Here is a 24,368-nt window from a genome sequence, read left to right on the forward strand (position 1 = left end):
TAATATATATTCTAATCCTGATTATTTATATTCCAATCTATTTATTGGAATAATATAAATTAATTTGTCAAATTATCAATTAATTCCAGTAAGATCCACTTTGTGAAATATAAAATCAACACATATAAATATAAAATATATAATTATCTATAAGAAAATGTTTTGCATTGTTCCGTTGTGGTTAGGGAATCAAAGGCAACTGTTTTAAAGTATTATTCCATTGCCTCTACCTCATTGTTTGGGAGAATTAGAACTAAAGCTTTACCATTCAGGGATGTACAGCTTAGAGGCAAGAGGAAACACTGTGGTTAAAACACTACCAATTTCAGGCCTAATAATGAGGAGAAACATATGGACTTCTCCTGGAGCTATGGAATATATTTGGTGATAGAAAATCAGTGGTGTAACTTCCTGCCTGGTTGGATGGTAGTCAGGCCAGGACATTAGGTAATCATGCATATGAACAATTTTTTCACCTTCTTGGCTTTAGCTACTTTTGGAATGGTAGGGTGTAATAAGCAGTTATATTTTGAAAAAAAATACCTTCTAGTCCGAACAGTTCTGTCTGAACTGTTCGTCTCCATATAATCCCTTGTAACTAAGATTAGTTTTGCTCCAGTAAGACAATCTATGCTGTCAGGGTAAGACATTCTGGTTGGGCTGTTCCTATACGAAGCAAGGGTAAAAGGTCAAGGAGACATTTGTGCCAGCAAGACCTCATTTGGGAAATTTTAAGCTGCAGAAATTTAGAAGTAGCTCTTAAGCAAGGCTTACTTTGAATCCATTAGCTCCACAAAGCTAAATCAGTTAATAAATAAGTACTTGAAAATCCATTACCTTTGCACCTATCTATAACTGCTTCAAAGTATGATCAAATTTCAAATGAAAAAGACTTAAAATAGTCATTTACAAAAACTTGCAAATGTGAGCAATCGAACAAACAACATAAGTTTTTTCCACCATACACAGAATTTTACAGAAATAAGATGAATAGCAATTTTGGGAACAATAAGGTTTCCTTGTTACAAATAGGCAACCAAGGATATATACCTGTCTTAAGATTGCATCATTGATTACTTTAGTTTATAGGATACTACATGCTTCAGCAGCAGGTCTACCCGAATTACAATACAGAGATTTACATGCCTCTTGCACAAGGATGATATGAAAATTTGTGAAGTATTCCATATTTTTCATTCTTCAGATGCAAGAAATGAAAAACTGTTATTCAAAAGTTGATTACAAATATACAAGTGTAATAATATATGTAATTCATAGAAATAAAAGTTAGTTTGACATCAGGGTATTCAATCTTCACCATTTTAGAAAGGCCTTTACATAGCATAACCTTTATAAAACTTTTGAAATAAATAACATTGTCATTTTATCCGAAAGAAATAAAATTCTATAAGGACCTAGGAATTAAAAGAATCTTAAAATGTTTCTGTATGGAATGCAATCTGAAAGGACACATTTATTAATGAACGTATGTATTATAAAACAATGTCGAATTCAAAGTATTATATCTAGGAGCGAATGAAACAGATTATGGACATTATACAAACAGAATACTAAACATTTTAAAATATACTTTTTCAGACAAGCACCAGAAATATCTTTAGTTTCTGTAATACTCATTTCAACAGATAAATTAAAATTTTTTTCTGATTTAAAAAATCACAAACTCTATAGAAATCATTATAGATGTATACAAACAACTAAAATATATTTTGACATCAAAGTCAGGCAATTCACTTGGAAGAATACCATGGAATACATGAATTTTTAAAGTAAGGTATTGCTGTTTCTTTGTATTGTGAAAATATTTTCTATGGTCACATAGGATGGACTGGCAATTTTGAAATTAAAGAAACTTAACTGATCCATTAGGACTTAGGAGAACAATTTGTACAGCTTTCCACAACTTCAAAGAGGTAGTGATACATACTTATCCTTTTGGCAATATCAAATTCAGTTTCTTCCAAGTTGTGCTTCAGAACTGACTTGATATAATGGTTCAATAGAAGGAGATCCAGCGTATCATTGCTATATCTATTCCCAGCAGCAAGATGCATGGGGGTCAAGAGGCCTTTAACTTGGCCATTGGTATCTGCATGATGATGAAATAAAGAAGCCACTCTGTTATTATTCCATGTATAAGTACTGTGCAGGGATGTCCAGCCATTCACAGTTATTGCATGAATATCTGCCTTGAGCCACCAACTCATGGACAATATCTAAGTGTCCACTGTAGGCTTTTCGATGAAGAGGGGTATACTCATCGTCATCCCTAGTAATCACATGAGTGACCTTTTTGGAAAGTAGTCTCTGCACTGTAGTAAGGTGATTATTTTCAGCAGAACAAAGAAGAATTTTCCTTGGATACTATTTCATTTTTTTTTGCAATTGATACCATTTCTCACTTTTTCATCTTGTTCCTCAACTTCATCAGAATTGCCTAACCAGAGACTTTGAGTGCCAGTGAGAATGAGCTGTCCATGTATTTCCCCAATAGTTCACATTGGATGAAATGGTCAGAAAAATCTGGTGAATTTCCTGCATCTGTTTTTTTCACTATTATTTATTTTCTCTTTTTTCATTTTTACTATTCTAAATTATTCTAACTGGAGAGTAGGGAATTGGTAGAGAGCAGAGGAAAGATTTTCCTCCGTATTTAAAGGTACAGACTGAAAATGAGGACCAGTGTTGTCTTCTTTTGCAGCTTATTCTAAGAATGAGAAAACAGGAAATAATATCTTCTATGTAAATGAATTGGGATATGGCAGAGCAGAAAGTGAAATGATGCAACCAAAAATATAAAAGCAAAATAAATTATGATAATTATGGAGCAATCATATTACTTATAAGAACCATGAAAGGGAGAGAGGAAGAGAGAGAGAGATGTGCAATGATTTAGCTAGCCACAAAATCCATCCCTCTCATCAAATTATAGAGCAAATAAATTTATTTTTTAAAAGAGATGGAAATAGAATTTAAAATCAGATGTCTCCATTGTTTTTAATTATATTCTTATTATCTTAAATACTTGTACAAGGGAATTTTCATTCAACATATCAGTTTTTTAAAGTAAAATGGATCTTTATATAACTTTTCCACACCCTTCCAAACCTCACCCCACTTTAATTTTTTCTAGTTTCATACTATCTGTATTGAATATTATACCTTCAGGCTCCTCCTCCATAACTCTCTTTATTCCTTCCTTTTGACTTCCACTCACATATTCCAAGTGATAGTTTCCTGGTATTCATTTTGTTGGAGTAAAGTTCAATTTTATAAGAAATTACACCTTTGAAATACTCCTCTGCAAATAGCATGCTTTGGTTAATATTTTTGTGTAAACTTGTATAAATTTCTAGCTTCCAAATATGGCTCTGACTTAGTTCCATTAATATATTTTTAGATCTATCCATTTCGTTGCAAATAATGTAAAAGTCTTCAAAATGGATGGGTTCAATCCAATTGTGTATATGTGCCATTCTTTCTCTAATCATCACTCTGCCAAAGGGCATCTGGGCTGTTTCCGTAACTTGGCTACAGTGAATAGTGCAGCAGTGAACATGATTGTGAAAGTGATTTTACTGTTACGTTTTGGAATAATTCATCACTTCCTTTGTGGGAGCAATACTCTATCCAGTTTTCCATAATAAGAACATCCTTCCCTTCATCTTCATCACAATGTATTGCAAGTCCTCAAAAACACACTTACCCCTACACTTACCCCTACAGGTCTCAATAAGCTAAAACACCACTGTGCCCATATTCTTTCAAAACATTTTTTTCATAATTGTACATATAATTTAGTGAGAACCTTCTATGTACTTTCCTAATGTGGGAATGAGGGACATGACAGAGTAAACGTAAGAAATATGCAACTTAATTAGCTATTATCATATTTAAAATCATGTTCAGCTCTAATTCATAGCCTCACATAATATTATTTTAATCTTTATTTGATTACTTCATCTAACCCGTAAATTATATCAGGTGAGTTAAAAGCAAAGGCAAAAAGTGTGGTTTGATTTTGACACTCATGTGTGAGGATGCACAACATGGGCAAATAAATGGATTGGAATTAATAGCTCTTATCCATTTTGTTAACGTAGAGATGATTTTCCCAACCTGATTCTTGAATTCTTATTCCATTCAACAACAAGAAACATGTGATAATTTCCTTTGTTTTGCTCCTGATTAACTTTTTTTCCATTTTATTTTATAATGGATGATTTCATAAATTTACTGTAGATACGAAAATATACTAAATATTTCTATCCGTATGCATTGATATATACATACACACATATATTATGCAGGTTATATGATAATGTATAATTTCAGTTACTGTACAATTTACTAAATTATTAAAACTATCGACGGCTCATGCCTGGCATCCTGGTTACTCGGGACGCTGAGATCTGACAAACATAGTTTGAAGCCATCCTGGGCAAGAATGTCCAGGAGCTTCTTATCACCAAACAATCAACAGAAAATCAGAATTGGAACTGTGGTTCAAATAGTAGAGTGGTAGCCTTGAGAGAAAAATCTCAGGGATATCATCCAGGTTCTTAGTTTAAGAAGTACAATCTACCCTAATAAAATCCATTTAATTTACACCTGTGTAATTAAAGTATTTCCATCACCCAAATGCACAACCATGCTCATTTGCAAGGTAACTCTGTTTTGTCTGAAGTACCATAAAATATTTTCACTTAAGGTGAAAGCATTGGAACGTGGGTTCATTCTATCTCTCTCATGCATTTTTCCACTCAAATATTCAAATGTTACAATTATTCCAATTATTTAAAATAATAGCTTTTTACTTTAATACCCAAATATTAGAGTTTGAATTGAGTGTCTTGTGCCCCCTAAATGGGTGCTCTTACCACTTTGTCATGTCCCCAGGGCTAAATTATCCTGATTATTTTTCAGATCCTTGTGTATGACTTTGGGCTCAGTCCATGTTATGTTATTCTTCCTGGAATTTAGAATAACAGGTGCATGGCATTGTGTACTGATTTTTTTGTCCAGTCTGGGCTTTAACCTCTATCCTCTGAAGAGTAGACTCCCATGTAGTCAGGATTTTCATAAGTTTCTGATAGCTGATGTTTTTTTAAGTCTTTGATTTTCCTGCAAGTTCTTGACTACTGAATTAATTTGTTTTCTTGGGTTGTGTTGTTTCATTTGAATGTATGTGTTGAGTTGTTCCTCACTTGTCCTTTTGTTTCTTTCAATCAAGTTCTTACCTAAAATGCTGAGAAACCAATTCTTCTTTTTCATGATAGTCAAGGTGAACATGATTTATTACAAAGCAATTTCAGTAATATTTAAACATCTTCATATCTATGGATGGTACATAAATGATAAGTGCTGTGACGGGTTTTTTTATTTTCACAGCAGTCTTTGCCATGCACAGACAGATCATCATAAAATCTATGAAGATAATAAAACTACAGATGCAAGCAAAGAGAAGAAAAACCTATTATTAATTGTTTGACAGAGGCTTGCGTTCTAGTGAAAGAAATACGTTGCTTGATGCAAGATTTCACAAAATTGTATTGCTAGGGGGAAGCTAAACAATCATCTAATTCTACAGAATTGAGGGAGAAGAATCAAACTCCTGAATCGTTTACATGTGGGTCAAATAAAAGCATGCTTCTAAAAAGAGAGTTTACTTTAGAGAAACATGATGAGTTCTATGTAAATAGGTGCTTAGCTGATTTTGTTAATTTGTAAACTAATACAGGGAAATAGGGTACAGCAAGGTAAAAAAAGAACTTCGCATTGAAATACTCGTGTGTGTGTGTGTGTGTGTGTGTGTGTGTGTGTGTGTGTGTACATGCACGTGTATACACGCATGCATATGTGCAAGTGCTCATTTATTTATTCATCATCCCTAAGCTTCTGTGTCCAAGGATAGTGGCTTACCACTTGAGCCATTGTTCCACTTCTGGTTTTTTGGAGATAATCGCATGTATTTTCATGATTGGACTGGCTTTGAATAGTGGTCTTCATATCTCAGCCTCCAGAGTAGCTAGCTAATCTTACTCAGCCCCCAAGTAGCTAGTTAAAATTCGGCCTGTCCTCTATACTTCACTGCTTTTTTATTCTTGTCCTGAGGTGTTCACATGCCTAAGTCATATATATGTCTGAACTCTTAACTACTGAGGAGGCTTGAGAACAGAACCCAGGCCAAAAGTTTAGTGGACTTCCTTCTCAATCTATAGTTGGGTGCATTGGATCATTTCCACCATCCTTCACTATCTACAGGTTAAGATTGGAAGGGCTGCCGAATCCAGGCCAGCCAAGTTAGGAAGCAAGACAATTTGGTGTGCAACTCTTATGCCCTTGATAATGGGAAGGCTAAAATATCAGATCAGATGCATGTTCTTTTGAAAGGGAACCCCTATCCTAAAATTAACCACTGATATGACACCACTCTACAAAAACAATCACCAAGTTGAACACAATTTCCCACAACCAAAATAAGCATATGCTTTAACATGCAAAAACTTAGTACAATCTGCTCTTTGCTCTAATATCAGCTGCATCTAATTAACATATCATGTGACAGAATAGTTTCTTCATTAAACTGATTATATATTTTAAGAAACCTAGAAAATTCTTTCTCACATATTAAATCAAACGAATGGCAAATTGCCTCATTTCTTACCTATTTGACTACCACTATAAATTCATCTTACGATTATTATTAATAGTAATATATTCAGATTTATTAATTTACTTTGTAACAGTTTTTAAACTTTTGGCTTCTCTGCGGAATTTGAAGTATTTAGATAGTATCATCAAATTTTATTACTTGGGTACTTAGGGCAGTTTTTAAAAATGTTTTAAACCAATGGTTTCTAGTAATTCTGTTTTTTTTTGGGGGGGGAGGGTGTCAGATCGTGGGACCTGAATTCTGGGCCTGGGTACTGTTCCTCAAGGCTAGTTCAAGGCGAGCACTCGACCACTTGATCCACAGCGCCCCTTCCAGTTTTTTTTTCTGTTTATGTGATGCTGAGGAATTGAACCCAGGGCCTCAAACATGCAAAGCAAGAGTTCTACCACTGAGCCACCTTCCTAGCTCTCTATGAATTCTTAATTGGTATATTATTTAGTTTATTTTTAATTTCAATTTAATTTTATTGTAAAGGTAATTTACAGAGGGGATACAGCTACCTAAATAAAGTAATGAGTACATTTTTTATGGAAGGAACATATTTATCGCTTCCATTGATTTTTTTGCACACTCAAAAAAAAAACTACTGATGCTTTTCCTGTCGATATTGACCAATGGGTACTTTTCTTTCTTCATGCATTTTTTATTATAAAATTGATATACAGAGGGCTTACAGATATTTAAGTCAACTAAAGAGTACACTTCATTATATTATCTAAATTTTGAACTTAATTATTTTCTTTTGTTTCTTTAGGGTAATTCTTTTTTCAGAGTTGTAAGATTAGTTAATTTAGTTTTGCATAATTTTAACACATGTAAATTATTCAGAGATATATTTTTTGCTTTCAAAATAGTTAACATGTGAATATTTAAAAATTATTTTCTTAAATTTTATATGGTTGATGAATTTAAATAAATTTAATTTCTTAAAGTTCTAAACATATTTGTTCAGGTAATGAATACTGTATTTTCAAGAAGCACATACTTAATAAAAAAGGCTGCATTACATGGTCACTTTTTGGAAATATTTATACTTGAATTAAAAAAAAACTGAGCTGGGCATAGTGATTTGTAGTTTCCATTTTCAAACTATGGTGGGAAGTGTAAATAGGGTTTGCAACTCGGGAGAGACTGGGAAAATATGAGACCTTATCATAAAATTTCCATAAAGTATACATGTTTCAAAATGTTTGTTATTTAAAACTTGTTTGCAAATTTCTCATGTCTTTTATTTCTTATTTTTCAATTTACTTAATCAATAAGAATCCAAGTATCTTGTGACTGTATTATTTCTACTAAACTTTTAAATAGTATGAGCAATATTATGATTTCATATATTAAAATGCTTTTACTGTTTGTGATAATTTCCTCTGTTTAATATGATAATAACAGTATTCCAAATATGTGTATTGCTATGTGTGTGTGTGTTTATGTGGGTTTTGTGTGTGTGTGCTTTGTGTGTTCTTTGTAATGCTTGGGAGATCACAAAATTGCTTCACATATGTTAGGCCAAAGTTTTATCACTGAACTATACTGTCTAGTTATAATACAATTTGTGTTTTAAGTTATGACTTTTTAAAATTTTCATTCCTAGTATGCTTTTCAAAATTATATATGATAAAATGTGATCCATCTTCTATCCACATTAGCAACTGTTAGTTTTATTCTTTCTCTTATTTCTTTGGAAATGAATTATATTCCTAATACAACTTTTTTACATTGTAACAGCTCTATACAATGCTTTGTTTTCTATTTTATTTTTTCCATGTTATCTGACTTTTAGTCCAAACTATCAGGTGGATTAAAAAGAAACTTGATTCAGAACACTTTATTTTTCTCCTTCTCTTCTCTGAAGTCTTTCTGTTTTTTGAAACAATACCAATGACATACAACTCCTATGTGATCCACCATTCTTCCCCATCTCTCTCTCTTCTGCAGTACAGCTCAAGTCGTTATCATTCAGCTTTATTATGCTATAATGTTATCTAAAGCTTAACTCATTCTTAAATTAATTTTAGTTGCTTTGAGCAATCTCTAAAGACATTTATCTATATATAATATCAGGGGTTTGTGTTTCCACAATGTGCGAAATATGAGTGACTATCAAACATCCAGATATCTCTGGAGAATATTGGTCCACCTGCTCAATAATACCGTATGTAAATTCAAGGAATTCATAACAATCTTGTAAAATGGTGTAGCTTGAACCTTCATACAAGCTTTGAATCGTATTACCATGTTTATTGAAGATAAAGATAACCTAGTTCTATTATAAGAACAGACACATAGAAGAAGGTAACAGATTTTTCAAAAATAAATTCTTACTTTTATGTTCCACAGATCATGAAAAAACTCTCATGCTATGAGAGTTCATGAAATAAAAACAGAATCTTAAATGGTTGTATTGGCACTATTGCCTCTCTAGTTTTAAAGAATGATCTTAGAATATTACCTCAATCCTTTGTGTGTATGTATGTCGGTCATGGGGTTTGAACTCTGGGCTTGGGAGTTGTCCATGTGCTCTTCAGCTCACAGTGAGTACTCTACCGCTTGAGCAACAGCAAAACTGCCAGTTTTCTAGTGGTTTATTGGAGATAAGAGTCTCATGGACTTTCCTGCCCAGGATAGCTTTAAACCACCATCCTCAGATCTCAGCCTCCTCAGTAGCTAGGATTACAGGCGTGAGCCACCGGCACCTGGCCTACCTGAAACCTTATAAAGAATGATTATCAAACTAAATGTGAGATGTAAAAACCTGTAAAACATAAATGTAAATATTCATGACATCGGATTAGTAAAGGTTTGTAAAAATTTGACATGGAAAACATTATTAGCTAAAGAGAAGCAAGAACTGGATTATATCAAGTGATAACCTTTCATAATTCAAAGGACACTATAACAGAAACGAAACCATATCCAACAGATAGAGGGCACATATTTGTTAATGCTACAATGTTAATGCTACAATGATTCTGAAACTTAAGTGTTTTTTGGGAGGGGTCCGGTTGTGGGCCCTGAACTCTGGGCCTGTGCCCTGTCCTTCAGCTCTTCAGCTCAAGGCTAGCGCTCTACCACTTGAGCCACAGAGCAACTTCCGGCTTTTTTTTTTGCTTATGTGATGCAAAGGAATCGAACCCAGGGCCTCAGGCATGCAAGGCATCGCTCTACCACTGAGCCACCATCCCACCCCCTGAAACTTAAGTATTTTTATATCTTCTAATTCTATATAAATTTTTTCCTGAATAGTATATTTCGTTAAATAACATATGCAAATTAATAGTCAATAGGAGGAGCATATGAAATAAGCTCCTTTTTAGTGTCTAAGAAATAATAAAAACTCACTAATAAGTCCATAATATAAAAAGAGGACACAAAATATAGTAATGCATTTGTGGAGAAATTGATATACTTCTGATAGTGATCGATTTGTATAATACTACAATCATTTTTGCAAATAAGATTTCAAGTCTTCAAAAGGTGAAAGAGAATTTTATAGGATCCAGGCATTACACTTCTATGAATGTATTAAACAGAAGTAAAAAAACTTTTTTGGATAAAGAATGTAGTTCATTGACAGTGAACTTGAATAGTATGTGTGAGACCCTGGAAATGATCCGCTAAAAACAAATTTTGAAAAGACACACTATAGAGGATGTATGCTGGGCAAATTCCTGTAACTGAATTTTATATCTATTTTTAATGTCTGTTCTAAAATTTACAGCATTTCTATTTGAAGGAATGCAAGTTTGTGAAAATCGGGCTTTGAAAACCTATGAAGGCACAATTCACTTCCAAAGCACTAAAATGTATACAATTAAAGAAGATAATATATTGTAAGTGAATTGCATGTTAGGAAAAGAAACTATTGTTAAAACTTCTTCACACAAAATGCAGAATAGCTAAAAAGAAGTTTTGGTGTTGGCTAAAAACTCTTTGTAAACTACTGCATTTAAAACAAAGATGTGATTTCTGTTTATTTTGAGGGTATTTTGGCCTTTGGATTTATACAGAGATAACTCAATCCAAAAGTATATGTGATAACTGGAATACCTAGGAATTATGCATCAATTCTACGTAATTTTTTTTATTATTTTTTATTGTGAAAATACTGTACAGATGGGTTACAATTACCTGGGCAAGATAATGAGTACATTTCTTATCAAGCATTGTAGCCTCCCCCTTTGTTTCCCCTTCCTCTCCCTTCCCATCCTACCCCTGTCCCCCACCCAATCCTCCCTGTTCCCCCCCAAAGTTGTAAAGTTCATTTTTCGACATAACGACTTTTACATCTCATTGTTGAAATGAGTCCACCTGTATCCCTATTGTTTTCCCATAGTTTCCCTTATTTGCAATATCTAGTATATGTCTGAGTCAAGCAGAAAAGGCCAGATAAGGTGATGTTAGGGAAATGAACCCTAAGGTAGGTATTCAAATGTTTTCTTTTCTTTCGTGCGATTGTTTCTAACACATTTATGATTATTTCTTTGTTGCTTTGTATGTCCCTCCCCCACAGTATAACTCCTGCTTTCACTGTATTTGATGTCGGTATAATTGTGGAGGGGAAGGGGTAAAACTTCTAAGTAATTGAGAAACTTTTCTGGAAGATACTTTTAGCAAATGACAAAAGACACAAATCTATGCATCTGCATTTTATGAAAGTCATATGTTACATGCTCAATCCAATTGCTTATCTCTAGTTTTCTAGGAAAAACGTATTCTCAAGATAAGAAACAAAAGCAGTGAAAATAACAAAATACACAATCATCTTGATTTATTTGTGAAAGTAACAAATGAAATAAAATAATTCCACTGAAGGGAATCCAATATTAGTGTATGTGAAGATCTTCCTAAATGCCAATATCCATTACATTTTTGGAATTTTAATTTCTACTAACATAGGAAAACTAGAACAAGAAAACAAATATAGACTTAGAGTGAACCAGCCTTGAAATCATTTTCTTAATTGTTTTGAAATTACAAAAGAATTGATACTCCTTTGCTTTGGAAATCATTTAAAAATATTTATCACTTATGATAATTCAAATACCAAGCAAGAGTAATTTTATATAATCATTATAAATATCATTTTATTACTATTGTAAATTAGAATAAAAAAATCAGTCCCAATATATGACGTACCTATCATTATTCTTAACTTCTAATCATTACCTAAATATCTTAAACAATCTAAATAATCATGTCTTTAACATGGACGTAAATGTTCTATACTTTTTTACTTAACATTTTCCAGGGGTATGTATTCATGTTTCTAAGAAATGTTCACAGCAGTTAAAAGATACTTTTGTGAAATTAATGTGCTACATTTTTGGTTGTGGGTGTTGTTTTTAGTGGTTAATTGGAGATAAGAATCTAACAAGTACTTTTCTGTCTGGGCTAGTTTCGGAAACAATTCTAAGATCTCAACACCCAGACTAGCTCTTATTATAAGGGTGAGTTACCGGCACTTGATTTCATGAAGTTTTTTAAAATTTTAATTATATTTTAAGATACTTGTTTCACTATAATGTATATCATTCTAACATAAATTTAGATATATGTATATATTTCTGAGGACAAATATTCTCTAAAAATATACTATTCTACACATAACATTTATATATAGAGAGAGAAGACAGATATATATATAGAGAGAGAGAAGACAGACTCGCTCTAAAAATTTTATGCTACTATTTTTGACCTTTTTCATTTCAAAGAGATACAGTCAATTTTTCTAAAAGTTTCCCAGAATAAAATAACTAATATTTCAATAGAAAATAGAGTTTATTACTTTCAAGGGAATTTTAGATATACACATGATATTATAGTAACATTTACAGTATATTACTTGAAAAGGTTCTGCCCAAACTCTCAAATATTTGATTGTAGTTAGGGGAAGAGAGGAAGTTAATTCATACTGATTAGGAAATTGCAATGCTTCAAAAAATCTATTCCATAATTTGTTATAAGCACATAGTCAAACTACCTGATATGGTTTAGGTTTTTTGTTTATTTGTTCAAAATTTCAATATGAATTCATGCACAGTGGTAACATTAAAATTATTAATCAAAAGACAAATAATAAAATCATAGACACATATCCGATGTTCAATAATTAGCACTTATGTTGCTAATAATAATTTTGATGGGTAGGATGATGACCACAGTGTAGCCTGATAATGACGATGTTGTGATTGAAAAGGAAAAAAAAAAATACGTAGATATCTTTGAAGCTGGATTTCCCACATTGAATGCATAGTTATAAACAGCGTTGGATTACATACAATAAGAATAAGAGGAGGAGGGCTGGGAAGGTGGCTCAGTGGCAGAGTACTGGCCTTGTCTACATGAGGCTCTGGGTTTGATTCCTCAGCACCACATAAGCAGAAAAAGCGGGAAGTGGCACTGTTGCTCAAGTGGTAGAGTGCATTGAGCGAAGAGCTGAGGGACAGTGCCAGGCCAAGAGTCCAGGCCCCATGACGAACCAAACAAAACAAAACAGAATAACAAAAGGAGAGTTTGAATATCAAGAATTACAATCACATAAACAGGTACAGGCAGTAAAAACCCTAATGTTATTCCAGCAGTCTTTCTAATGTATATACACTCACTGTTCTTGGTGGTATTATTTTCTTATAAATAAAATCTTTTATTTCCACATTTTAATGGACTAAGATGTAGGTTTCAACTTAGTGTGATTAGTTCAAATAACATTCTCATATAGATACCATTCAATAAATAATGTTTACAAATGATATATTAAGAGTATGTTCTTCATTACAGCTGTAAATACATGACACAATTTACATAATACTACTTACATATCTGCAGTTACCATAAAAGGACACAAGCTGCAGTGCCAGGAGTTAAAATTTATTTTTATTTCTGCATGAAACTATTTCTGACTTTATACCAACAAACTGAATTTGACACTTTCCTTATTTGTAAGCTAAGGTAGAAAATGTATTGACTGTTTACTTTCTTTTTCCTTGCTCTAGAAGTCAACAAATATATTCTTCAATATTTCTGGCAGATTACATCCATTAAATGTAAGACCAACATTCAATGTTGTGAGTAATTAATGGTACTAGAATTTTTGTCTGAGTTCTTCACTCTGTGTGCTTACAAGGAGACTCATTGGGTGATGGAGAGGACCAATATGAAAAGACTGGGGAGAAATGCATACTTAGTAAACAGTTGGTTTAGGACTGAGTGACTGGTGAGTATTTGCAATAGGCTGGTGTGTCAGGGTCATAAAAAGAAGTACATAGAAATTACATTAGTGACAGAAACTGAGAAAATCTTGATCATTCATCTTATCTAATGGATGGAGGTGGGGTAAGAGGAAATCTAAAGTTTTTCCACATCTCTGTCTCCTAACTGTGTTAGTTACATTCTTGGTGATAAGGATGGATTTAGATGGATTTATCTTGGTGATAAAGATGGATTTAAAGGAAAAAACTCTCTGATAGTTCGAAGATTTATGTTAAACAGATGCAAAGATAGGTCTGCTTGGACATTATCAAAATATTCATAACCATGAATATGAAAAATAATAAAATCAGGGACATTATTAAAGGGAAGAAGAAAAGGAATGTTCTGACGAAAGTGTGAAGAATGTGAGTACCAGAGTGGACAAGATTGGAGGAAAGTGATAAATAAGGAAACAAAAAAGGAATAAACACATATTTACAGAAGAAAAGGAAGGAAAGAATTTTCAGGAAGATATTGAAGGAAACCTACTATTTGGATTTGAAAAGTAAAAGGACATAGACAAGTTCAATAAGAACAGTGTTTTGGTGAAATTTATATTGATAAAATGTTGAGATGTGAATGTGTGGACAAAATTCTGGATCAATTAATTCAACAGATCCTGTTGATTCTAAATGTTGGGAACAAATGCTTTAATCCTGACCTTAGAAATATTATACAGATATAACTGTCATGAACTTTTCTTAGTGGTATTCTGTGAATATTTTTGAAAACTTTATTTAGCTAGGAGATTATAGATTGAACTACTGCACAAAAAAGCCTAATTTGTCCTACAGTTCCAATTAGTGACCCATCTATGCATATCATTTTGGGATTTTATTGAAATATATTTAGATATGTTTGGATATCTTATCAGCCTACTCATTATAAATGTAGGACAAGTAACACCAAGTATTAGGTTGAACATACAACTTTAATGATGTGACTGAAGACTCCTGGAATTGATTCCTCTTTAGAATAGAAAATGCCTCAATAGCAATTGACACATCATAACTGCCATATACACTATTGAAATCTAAATCTTGTTAGGTATATCTCCATGCTGAAATAACACGTTCAACCAACCTGACACAAGTTCTTATATGTAGGAAAATGTTCTTATAAACTTCAAGCTTTTATTGAATGGAAAAATTCAGACATTACTCTCACCACGAGGATTAAATGCCTAACAAGATAAGACCTTTTGCTTTAATGCTTTTCTTTCACATTCTCATACACATTGTCAAGTAGTGAAGGATTCTGATTTAACAATAAGACAATCGAGACTTGTATTAACACAACATCTAGGATCTAATGTTAATTTGGATACTTACTAATTAGCTCCAAATTTTGTGGATATTTATATTTCTCCTGGGTAAACTAATGAACTCCATGAAAATGTCCCTAAGGAGCCTTTCAATTCTAATATCACTGTCTCAAAATTCTTTAAATTCTACATCCTTTAATGTGGGCATAGGGTTGAGTATTACCCTATTGCTTAACATGGACAAAGTACCTTCATACATAGACTGGGCGTGTACAAACAAGAAGTGGTAGTTGAACAATGTTCTTAGCAGTTTGTAAAGATGAAATGGAAATAGAGCAACTATGAACTCAAAAGGAATGTGCAAAGAAGACAAAGGCACAAAGTAGAATGTGCCAAGAAAAGCTAAAGTATAATTTCAAATAATGTGCTCAGGTGTGAGGGTGTGTTCAAAGTACAGGTTCAGACAATATAGTTGGATATCTTGGGCGGAAAACTGCTTAAACTGTTCTGGGATAATTGTACAAGTAGAAGCCCCTAATTCTGACTCTAATCAGCCACAACATCATCAATTTACCAAGTGCAAAGTGAGAAAAAGAGGGCTGATCACAGTTAGTGTTGAAACAATGGCAATAACATAACTTTTCTTGTAAGTGTTCATTTATTTTGGAGCATTTATGTAGGGAAAAGCCAAGTAAATATTTTGCATGTACCTAAATTAAGTGGGACGTATTATATTGGTATCTCTCTAACTTGGAAGTTTTAGATTATGTCTTTTTGTACTCTAACTTGGGATAATGATCTGCTGTCAGTTATTTTCTTCTCTTACCATTTTTTGCCCTTCCACTTACATAATTATTATTTAAAGAAACATAATTGAGCTTGCATTTCTAAATTCTTCAAATTTATCTGAACTACTTCATACTTCTGGCAGCCTCCTATATCTTTCTCAAGGGAAACATTTTGTCACTACCATTTATATCCTACATGATATTGGATATCTTCCTGGCTAATTCGTGCAAGATATATATTAGACTCATCCTATATCTCAACATTTGTACCACCACAAAATACTATCTTACATAGAAATCATGATATTAGTATATCTGTTGAGGCAGCATCTGTCATTTTTGAATGGCCTTAAGTGATACTTACATGCAATCATGTTTTAAAACAATATGCCACTTAGTAGATGAATGAATTGACAAAATGTGATTTATATATGTACGGAGTACTTCTATGCTTCCTATTCATAAGGAAATGGAAAGACTTGGAAAAATCCTACTAAAAAAATAAGCAAGACACAAAGAAACAGATTTCATGGTTTCCCTCATTTGTAATAACTAGGAAATATCTGATAGTCTTAGCAGATGAGCAGAATGAATCAGTAGCTATGTATAAATGACCATATAAAATGATGCTGAGCAAAATAAACTCCTAGATATGGAAAGAGAGGTTTTTCTTTGTGGTTGTTGTTTTTAATGTACTATGTGATTTCTTTTTTCTTTTGTGTTTTCCCATATGGTTTGTCCATTGTTGTATTTGGATTCAGTATCCTGTGTATTGTATATACATTTATCTTCATTTGGCAAGCGAAGCAGAACAATAAAATGGCGAGACAAAGGACAAAAGGCAAACCAATGCAATAGCAATAGTCACAGGACAATATGTTGGAAATTTACATTACAATTTGTGAGTGGTATTGGGGTGAAGGAAAAGTGTGAGAAAAATGAGGGAGGGGGTAAAAATTTTGACATGTTATTTACTCAATACCTTACAATTACTGCAACCCCTTCTATATATCACCTTGACAATAAAATTAAGTTAAAAATGAGCTACATAAAATATAATATCACTGTATTGGTATAGTAAATATTATTCTATGTGTATTACCTTTAAAAAATGAACATTTTGGTTGCTAATTTGAATTACCTCTTTCTTTATCAGACATCAACTGGAATGTTATCAAACTATACAATATTTTCAGAATATACTTGGCATTATTTGGAAAAAAACATTATTTTTAGTGTTGTATTATACTAAAACAGAAAACCGTTCAATTCTATGGAAACTCCTAACTTTGAAAATTTACTAATTGTAAAGAGGAGAGAATATATGTGTTCCTCAACATTCCTATGACTACTAACTACTCATTTTCAAATTCTGAACATGCCATACCAGAGACATTCAAAACAATACCTGTTTGTATTTTATTTAATTCTGCAATAGATGCAGTTTTCAATGAGGCATTACATATTTAAAAGTCAACAGAAAAAATAGACATGTTCTTGTAGAGGATAAAACTATGAAGTAACTATAATAATTAATTTTTTTTTGGTAAGTCGTGGGGCTTGAAATCTGGGCTTGGGCACTGTCCCTGCACTCTGCAGCTCAAGGTGAACGCTCTAGCACTTGAGCCACAGTGCCACTTCCAATAAAAATTCCGTAAGAGTAAACTTTTGTTCATCAGATTAACTATTATTTCTATGACAATCAATCCCAAGTTTTTATGCCGTAAAGTCATCCTAGCCCAACAGTTTCCAACTTGTAAGGTGCACGTTAAGATTCCCTAAATTCACATCATGACTAGTTTATCAATATTGTGAAAAAAATACTACACTTTTGCTAATGTGATGCCCTTCCTATTGTGGAAAGAATAATACACTTAACTTTGCTACATCATTTTCCCAACAGTGGTATTCTTGAGATCAGAACACTTGCAAATAGAATTTATTTTTATTTTTATTTTATATTTATTTTACTATATATATATATATATATATATTATCTATCATAGATATTTAGGAGATCTGTATATCTTAATATTAAGATTTGAAGATTATGGTTGAAAGCCCACCCAGGCAGGAAAGTTCCTTGGATTCTTATTTCCAATAAACTCATAAGGAAAAGCCAGACCAAAGTGGCACTGAGGTTCAAGTGGTAGAGCAGTAGCCTTGATCAAAAACAGGCTCAGGGACAGTGCCCAAGCCCAGGGGTTAAGCCCTAGGACAAACCAAACAACAAAAACAAAATTAAAAAACCCCTCAAACCTAGCATTTTTCTCATTGTATACAGATGTACATAATTAAGAAATTACTTTCTGTGTTATGTAAAGGTAGAAAAAAAGATGTTACACAATTACTCTCTACATACCATGTTACACCAAAGCCTCAAAAGATTGCTCTTTTCCTATATTTATAAATTAATATCATCAATTTGTTGACAATTTGTCTAGATTATTCACATTATCATTTTACACATGAACTGTTGGAATTATCTATTAACTAAGTTCTTATTATACCTCACTTGAAAGACTACTCTAGTCAATTAGAATGCCAGAATCATTTGTAAATTTGTAAATTAAATATTTTATTTGAAAAGAATTTTGCAGTATCCTATAGAATATTAAATTACAAACAAAAATTATCTATTTTAAATCTAATTCTAATTTAGGCAAGTTTACAAAGTCCTATATTAAATGAACTTTCCTATTTCTCCAGGCTTAAACTTTTGTAATTCTTCATCATTTCTTTGGAATCTAACAGAATGATGCTTACTTTTTCAAATTTTTGGTTGGGAATCATGAGCTCTTTTGCATCTAGAAATGTTATGTAATTAAGACAACATTTAAAACACAACTGAGGATTATATATGAGTTGCATTTCTATAGGAAACTTGAATTCTCAAAACTTAATGACAAAATTAGCCCAAATTTCCAACTGTGTCTTCCTTTCTTGTTTATTTTTTATTCCTTTCTTGGTTGGTTTTATTGAGGCAAAGTTATATTCTGCTACTTAGCCAAAGTTTCATATCAGCTCAAGTAACTTGGGAGTGGAGTCCATGGAGTCCATTAAATACAAGATAATATCATCTTCATGATTTTTTTTCTTTTTTAAAATTTATTATTTTTTCTTCTGAAAATAATGTACAGAGGGGTTAAAATTACCTGTGCAAGACAATGAGTACATTTCTTGTCAAGCATTGTATCCTCCTACTTTGTTTCTCCTATCCATCCCTTCCTATCCTCCCCCGGCGCCTCCACCCAATCCTCCTCCCCCCACCAAAGTTGCAAAGTTCGATTTCGACATAATGACTTGTACATCTTATTGTTGCAATGAGTCCACCTGTATCCCTATTAAAACGATTTGTTTTTGCCCTTCCCCTCCAGAAATTATACCGACATCAATACAGTTAAAGCAGGGGTTATACCATGGGGGAGGGACATACAAAGCAACAAAGAAATAATCTTATAAATGTATTAGAAACAAGCGCATGAAAGAAAAAAAAACATTTGAATACATATCTTAGGGTTCATTTCCCTAACATCAACTTATCTGACCTATTCTGCTTAACTCAGACATATTCTAGTTAGTGCAAATAAAGGAGACCATGGGAGCTATGTTTCTTTGAGTCTGGCTTATTTCACTTACTATATTTTTTCCAAGTCTTTCCATTTCCGAACAAATGGGGCAATGTCATTCTTTCTGATGGAGGAATAGAATTTCATTATGTACATATACCACATTTTCTTGATCTATTCATCTACTGAGGGGCATCTGGGTTGGTTCCATATCTTAGCTATGGTAAATAATGATGTAATAAACAAAGGCGTGATGGGAGCTTTAGTGTGGTCTTGTTTGTATTTCTTACAGGGACACAATAATTTCAGGACATTGATTTAATTAATAGTTTATTAAGGATGAAAACAATAATATTAATTATATGGAAGCATAATAAATACCCAAGAATTGTTAGGAATTTAGTCTATATTACTGAATAATGGATAGACATCTCTGGCACACTATAAATATATATTTTTATTAGCATACTACGATGTGCATGCCAATCTGTTCTTATTTTGTCAACATAAGGGGCTCAATCTCAGGTCCTGGTAAATGCCTGTCAGCTCAGTTTGTCCCAGGATGGCATGTTGACACTCAATCATTCATGAATTTGGCCCTGTAGGACATGAGTTCATATGCCTGCACTCCCAAACAATGAATTGTGGAGTAAAAAACAAATGGTGACACATGTTTTCCTTTTCTGTGAACATCCTGCGTGTCAGGTATGAAGTGGAATACATATGCAGATCTATATCCTATGTAATCAATGTAATCAATATTCTATGTGCCATAATAGTCAATAAAATAACTGGTTACTACATGAACAAAAAAAAGGTAAAATGAATAACTACTCTGAATGCAATATGGAGTCAATATATGTATGTAAATATAAATCATATATTTAAAATGTACACAAATAGGATGTTTGCTAGTGGTGGGGATCGATTTCAGGCATAAGGAACAGACTTAAATTTCTTGACTTCAAGAAAGCAAGCTTCCCCTTCCTACACAGTGCAACAGAGTTACCCAGACCATGAGTTGCAATCCCAGTCCTGGCAGAAAAACATGGCATCTCTATGCTTTGTGACAAACAATTCTTAGGTATTTCATTATTTCTCCTTTTAATGAATGTAATTTTTTAAACGCTTCATAAAGTATTGATTAATATCAATCAGTATCCTAGAATATAATTGTATATAATTTTATCATAGAATCATTCAAGAATTGCCAATTCAATCATGACATATATCACATTCCATTGGTATTCATATGGATAAAAATGAGTTCCTTGGGACATCTTCATCCTGCAGTTTGCAGACCAGAGACAACCCAGGAACCAAGACTCGGCATAAGTAAAAGCCTGACGTCCTCAATCTTTCACAGGGAGCAGAGGAGGGAAGGCTACCCCTCCCACCCCCCAGTACCGGAGATCTCCATCTTGGATACCGACAAAGCTCGGCGGAGCTGCTAGCTCCAACTCAGGCCTTTGAATAAAACTAGAGTCATTTAGCAGGTCACAAGAACTTAACCTGACCTGCCAGATTCAGCTACACCCAGGGAAAAGTCACCCAGCTCGGGTGCCAGAGCTAGGAGTGGCTTTCTTCACTGGGTTATCAAATCCAGAAGCTGCCCCTCCCTTTAGCAGCCTCGACAATCAATTGAAATTAAGTAAACAGAAACCCTGAGAATGGCTCTATGCTGGGCTCTGTGAGCTTCTCACAAACTACTATCCCCCGGCAAAGCTACTTTTTGTTGAAGTGCCTCAACTCTACTCAGATCCTAGCCTCATCACAGTATCTCCAAACTTGAGGAAAAAGTCATTTCCCTCTTTTGTCATACTCAAAGCAGATCCTACTCCCATTGAAGTACCCTGGGAGGACGATCGCAAAACCCTGGTTAAAGCAGAGCATTTTTCTGCCTGTTCGAACAAACTGACTTAAGAAACCAACCAAGCCACAGGACCAATAGCAGACCAGAGACTACAACAAGAGGCTGATTACGGACACAAGGGAGATACAAGATTTTCCCCACCCCTCCCCAAAAAATTAAAGAACTATTTCTTCTTCTTCTTCTTCTTCTTCTTCTTCTTCTTCTTCTTCTTCTTCTTCTTCTTCTTCTTCTTCTTCTTCTTCTTCTTCTTCTTCTTCTTCTTCTTCTTCTTCTTCTTTTGGTAGCTTTTATAAATTTTTTTTCTTTTCTAAAACTTTTTTTAATCTATAATTTTTACATTTTTTGAAAAATATTGTTTTCTAGTAACTTTATTTTCCCCTTATAATTTTTATTTCAGGGATACATATGTGTTTGTGTTTTTCTTTCTTTTTTTTTCTTTCTTTTTTTTTTAAATTTTCTTTTTGTTTTTTGTTTAGCTCTACTGGACTTCTGTTTTTTTCTTCCTTTCTTATCCTTTTCACCTTTTCTTCTAGTTCATTCTTCTTTATATGACTTAATTGTTGTCCTGCACATGCTCAGATAAACCCGTAGTTGATTATTAGCCACTATCCCCCATTGGGTACACACTTAATACACAAATTTATTACCCAATTCAAAACCTCTGAGACTTAAATTGCTTAATAGCAGTACTAACTTTTTATACCTATATAATATTTTTTTAATTTAATTTAATTTTATTTGAGAACATACTGTACAGAGGGGCTACAATTACATGGGCAGGATAATGCATACATTTCTTACCAAACATTGCAGCCTCCTCCTTTGTTTACCCTTCACCTACCTTCCCAGCTTCCCCCCTCCCCCCTCCCAATTGTACCCCCCTCCCCCCCCACACCGACATTGTAAAGTTGGTTTTGACATGACATTTTGTACTTCTCATTGTTGCAACAGGTCCACCTGAATCCTTAAACGACTTGTTTGTCCCCATCTCCTCCACATGTTATACTGACATCAAATATAGTAAAAGCGGGGGTTAGACTGTGGGGGAGGGACATACAAAGCAACAAAGAAATAATCTTATAAATGCATTAGAAACACATGCATGAAAGAAACGAAAACATTAAAATACATATTTAAGGGTTCATTTTCCTAACATCACATTATCTGACCTTTTCCGCTTGACCTATATAATATTTTAAGCATTTTTATTTTTAATTTTTTCACATCTCCTTTATATCCCTTCCCTTCTCCCATTATATTCATGTTCTCTTCTGAATAGTTTGTTTTTGATATACATAATATTATTAATTATTATTTTCCATTTTTCTGGTCTCTTTTCTTTTTCCTTTCTCTTTCTTCTTTTTTCTCTCTCTCTACTTTCATCTTATCCAACCTATTTCCTGCTTTGATATAAGGACTTAGTTAACTCTACCTGTGCCTTCCCACATCACTCTATTCCTATTTTTAACCCACATTTCCCCCTAACCCTAATAATTTCTGGTTTTCCAAATTCATCTTTGTGGTTCATAGCCCATTCATATATAGTTGTTTGATGTTGAATAGATGTATCTGTTGAACTAGATTGTATCTGCAGACTATTAACTGTGCAAATTCAGATTTTGTTTGATGCTTGCCTTAAGTTAGTGTTCTAGCACAAAACTGGTGCTATTTTTATCACAAATGGGCAGAGTAAGCCGGAAAAACAGAAGAAAAATGGCAAGTCCGGGTATCTCAACTCCCACTCATGATAAGCAGGGGACAGAACAGATAATTAATAATCCAGAGGAGAGTTCCCAAATAGCTCTACAAACACTGCTGGCAAGCATGATAAATGAAAAGTTTGAAAACATACAAAGGACCCTGTATGAGCGTGATAGGGAGAGAGAGGGGGCAAACAAAAGGTCAATGCAGGAAAAGATTGAAAACATACAAAGGACTCTGTATGAGCGTGATAGGGAGAGAGAGAAGGCAATCCAAAGGTTTATACAAGAATATCATGAGTGTGAGGAAGCTACTCAAAAACTGATACAGGATTTGTATGAGCAGCTTGAGAATACTCAAACAGAAAGGCAGGAATGGCGTGAACAGGCTGAGAACACTCAAAGAGAACTACAGGAATGGCATGAATGGGAGTGGGAGGAACCTAAGGAAAGAGTAATACAGGAATTGAGAGTGCAGGATGAGAATACACAAAGATCACTAAAGGCATTCATGGGATCCATTAACAAAGAGTTGAAAGAAGTCAGGGAGACCACAAACGGAATGGAAACCAACAGAAGGAATCGGAGCCCAAGGAAAGCATAGTCCATCAACTAAGTGATTTGAGAATAAACACTGAACACCAAATTAAGGAAGTAAAGAAGTTCATACAAGATCTAAAACAATGCTTCAACAAAGAATTTAAAGCCATCAAAGCTGCCCAATTAGAAGGAAAAAAATAAAAAACAAAGTAGAAAGTTTTGACAGCAGGTTAGACCATGCAGAAGATCGAATCTCAGGGATTGAACACAGCCTAGATATTATAGAGAAAGAACATACAACCATCCAAGACAAGTCCAAGAAATATGATAGATCTATCCAAAACTTGGAAGACACCATCCGAAGGCCTAATCTAAGTATAATGGTTGCAGAGGAGAACCTAGAAACAGAAGTGAATGGTCTAGGAAACTTGTTTAACAGGATCCTAGAAGAGAACTTCCCAAACATGCAAAAAGATAGGCCTATTCAGATACAAGAAGCATTTAGAACTTCAAAGAGACAAGACTAGAATAGGACATCCTACCATCACATTATAATCCACACAGGATCAATTCAGACCAAGGAAAAGATCATTAAAGCTGTGAAGGAGAAAAGATTAATCACCAATAAAGGGAAACCAATTAGAATCACCTCACATTTCTCAGCAGAGACAAACTAACAAGAGTCT

The 24,368-nt window shown here is 33.5% G+C and overlaps 1 pseudogene; it reads left to right on the forward strand.

Annotated features, from left to right (window-relative positions):
- The first annotated feature begins 1,097 nt into the window (after positions 1-1,097).
- LOC138837883 (U6 spliceosomal RNA) lies at positions 1,098-1,194 on the forward strand (annotated as a pseudogene).
- Positions 1,195-24,368: the final 23,174 nt, after the last annotated feature.

The sequence above is a fragment of the Dipodomys merriami genome, unplaced genomic scaffold (genome assembly GCF_024711535.1).
Source record: "Dipodomys merriami isolate MVZ:Mamm:240054 unplaced genomic scaffold, mDipMer1.0.p SCAF_278, whole genome shotgun sequence".
In the NCBI taxonomy this organism is placed as follows: Eukaryota; Metazoa; Chordata; class Mammalia; order Rodentia; family Heteromyidae; genus Dipodomys; species Dipodomys merriami.